This window comes from Bison bison, unplaced genomic scaffold, assembly GCF_000754665.1.
Source record: "Bison bison bison isolate TAMUID 2011002044 unplaced genomic scaffold, Bison_UMD1.0 scf7180017864356, whole genome shotgun sequence".
In the NCBI taxonomy this organism is placed as follows: Eukaryota; Metazoa; Chordata; class Mammalia; order Artiodactyla; family Bovidae; genus Bison; species Bison bison.
The window spans coordinates 3524097-3528053 of NW_011494928.1; positions in this window are offsets into that span (position 1 = coordinate 3524097).

Here is a 3957-nt window from a genome sequence, read left to right on the forward strand (position 1 = left end):
ACCACCTGTGTCAGAGAACTGTTATGAGATTAATTCTTAAAGAAGGCCGGTAGCACAGAGTCTGGAAGAGAGTGTTAGTCAGTCAGTCGTGTCCAACTCTCTGCGACCCCATGGACTGTAGCCCTCCAGGCTCCTCTGTCCATGGGATTCTCCAGGCTACAAGGGTGAGTACTCAGTAAATGCTAGTTGTCAGCATTTACCATCCTTGGCCTCTTGGGGCATCAGCTCTGAGCTCAGAAGATGAAATACATCCTGAGAGAATAAGACTATCATTTATTGAGGACCATGTGCCAACCTGTCTAATATAAGCTCATTTTACTCATTACCAGTTCTATTAATAATTTACATACCATAAAATTCATCCATTTCAAGGCTACAACTCAATGATTTTCACTAAATTTATGAAGTTGTGCAAACATCACCACAACCCAGTGTTAGAACATTCCCAACATCTCTCAGAAGATCTCTAGTGCCCACATGCCGTCACCCCTTCCAGGCCCAGCCCAGGCAGCCACTAAACTACTTTCTGTCTGTATGATTTACCTGGACATTTCATATAAATGCACTCAGATACTCTGTGGGTTTTTACATCTGGTTTCTTTCATTTGGTATATTTTTGTGGTTCATATGGTATTGGTTTTTTGTTCTTTTCATTGTCATTGAGGAGTTGTATTCTGTTGTATTAACAAACCATGTTTTCTTTAACCACTGTTTCACTAGCTGATGGCCATTTGAGTTGTTTCCAGTTTGGGGCTGTTATGAACGAAGCTATTAAGAACATTTACATACAGGCCTGTGTGAGAGTATGTCTTGTTTTTATTGAGTACATTCCTATGAGTAGAATTTCTGATTCACATGGTAAATGTATATTTAACTTTTAAGAGAAATTCTATCAAACTATTTCCCTAAGTAGCTACACCATTTTCTTACCAGCAAGTCTAAGGGTTCCAATCTCTCCTATCCTCTCTCATATTCTCTATCTTTTTGGTGACAGCCATTTCACAAGTGTGTGAAGTAGTATTTCAGGCTAGTTTTAATTTGCATTTCCCTATGACTAACCATGTGAGCATCTTTTGTGGGTTTATTGAGCATTCATATATCTTTTTTGGTGACACATCTTTTCAAACCTTTTGCCAAATTATAATCAATTCTCCTTTTACTGAGTTATAAGAATTCTTTATATATTTTGGATACAAGTCCTTTATCACATATATGATTTGCATATATTTTTTCCTAGTCTGTGGCTTCTGTTTTCATTTTCTTAACGGTGTCCTTTGAAGCACATAAGTTCTTAATTTTGATGTAGTACAATTCATCACTTTTTTCCATAAAGGATTGTGGTTTTGGTATCATATCTAAGAAATATTTGCCCCTCTCAACATCACAAATATTTTCTCCTGCATTTTCTTCTAAAGGTTTTATAGTTTTAGGTTTTACACCAGGTTTATGATCCATTTTGATTAAACATTTTTGTATGGTGTAAGGGTCTAGATTCATTTTTTTATACATGCAGATGGATATCCCACTGTCTCAGCACCATTCTTTTCCCTATTGAATTGTCTTGGTACATTTTGCTGAAAATGAACTGAATATAAAAATAAGGCCTTATTTCTAGACTCTTCTTTTCCATTGATCTATGTGTTTATTCTTATGCCAGCACCACATAGTCTTAATTATTGTTTTGTAGTATGTTTTGATATGGGGAAGTGTAAATCCTCCAGCTTATAAGATTGCTTTTGCTATTTTGGGCCTTCTATATTTCCAGGTAAGTTTTAGGATTAGCTTGCCAGCTTTTTAGTTTTTACCCCCTGCCTCCCCCGAAAAAAAAAAAATCCTGCTGGAATTTTTGATAGGGATTAAAATGACAGTTCTCTCCAAATCAACCAGTATTGAATCTCAGTTTATGGAGAATTACCAGCTTAATAATTGAGTCATCCAATCAATCAGTGAACATAAAATACCTCTCCATTTATTTCCATGCTGACTCAGTTGTGTCCCACTCTTTGTGACCCTATGGCTGTAGCCCGCCAGGCTCCTCTGTCCATGGGATTTCCCAGGCAAGAATACTGGAGTGGGTTGCCACTTCCTCCTCCAGGGGAATCTTCCTGCCCAGGAATCAAACTTGCCTCTCCTGCGTCTCCTGCATTGGCAGGTGGATTCTTAACCGCTGCATCGGATCTTCTTTAGTTTCTCTTAGAAATACTGTACAGCTTTCAAGGTGTAAATCTTGAGTTCTTTTCTTTTTTTTATATCTAATTATTTATTTATTTATTTATTTTTTACTTTACAATATTGTATTGGTTTTGCCATACATCAACATGCATCTGCCATGGGTATACACATGTTCCCCATCCTGAACCCCTTCCAACCTCCCTCCCCATACCATCCCTCTGGGTCATCCCAGTGCACCAGCCCCAAGCTTCCTGTATCCTGCATCGAACCTGGACTGGCGATTCATTTCTTATATGATATTATACATGTTTTAATGCCGTTCTCCCAAATCATCCCCCTCCCCTCTCCCACAGAGTCCAAAAGACTGTTCTGTACATCTGTGTCTCTTTTGCTGTCTCACATACAGGGTTGTCGTTACCATCTTTCTAAATTCCATATATATGCGTTAGTATACTGTATTGGTGTTTTTCTTTCTGAGTTCTTTTCTTAAATTTATTCCTAAGCACTTTATTCTCTCTGATACTATTGTGAATGAAATTGTTTTAATTCTGTTATTGTATCATTCATTGCTATTGCATAGAAATACAGTCGATTTCTGTGCATTAATTTTGCCATCTGTGACCCTGCTGAGCTTACTTACTCTGAGAGTGGTTTCTTAAAATTTTCTACATAAGCAGCTTATTGTCTTTAAATAAAGATAGCTTGTACTTCTTCCTTTCCACTCTGGATGCATTTTCTTTCTTTTTCTTACCTGATTGCCCTCGCTAGAAACTCCAGTACTCCAGCTTGAAGTAGTGAAAGCAAATTGTTTGCCTTGTTCCTGAGCTTATGAAAAACATTTCAGCCTTTTACCATTAACCATGATGTTAGCTGTAGGGTTTTTTCTTTCTTTTTTTTTTTTTTGTATATGCTTTTTATTAGGTTAAGGAAGTTCCCATCTATTCCTGGTTTGTTGAAAGCTTTTATGATTGGACATTAGATTTTGTCAAATGCTTTTTTTGTGTGTGTCTATTGAGGTGATCATGTGGTTTTTGTTCTTTATTAATATAGTATACTGGGCTTCCCTAGTGGCTCAGTTGGTAAAGAATCTGCCTGCACTGTAGGAGACCTGGGTTCGATCCCTAGGTCGGGAAGATCCCCTGGAGAAGGGAAAGGCTACCCACTCCAGTATTCTGGCCTAGAGAATTCCATGGACTGTATATGTTGTATTTAAGGTGCACACAACAGATCTCTATCAGAAAATTTTATACATTAAAGCAATAAAACAGAAAAGAACTGAGTAACATTCTTCCCATTTTGGTATAATTTCTTTGTTGTTGTTGTTTGTTTCTGAAAACAAGAACAGCTTTGAAATTCTTCATAGTCATCAGCTTTAGGAAAATCTTTCAAAAGTCAGTCCTGTTTGATTTCAAACCATTACAAATCCCAAACGTATCTCTTGGCTGAGATAAATTATTTGATGAGTCATTCCCGAATGACTTTGATAAATAAAAGTAACCAAACTAAAACAGCTCTTTGGCTTCAGTTGCTCCATAAAAAGTTTAGTTTAGAACCAAAAGTTTTTATATTAACAAGAGTTGCACCCAATAAAATCTTGGGAGAATAAACATGTATACATACGTGTGTGTACATGTATGTATATGTAAGCAACATATACATACTTACATATACACACAGGAAGCTCTGAAAATAATAATAAACAGAGAGGGAGAACACTTTTAGAGGTGACAGAAATATTAATAGCATAGGTGGTTTCACAGATGTATCATTGCTGTTGTTTGTTGC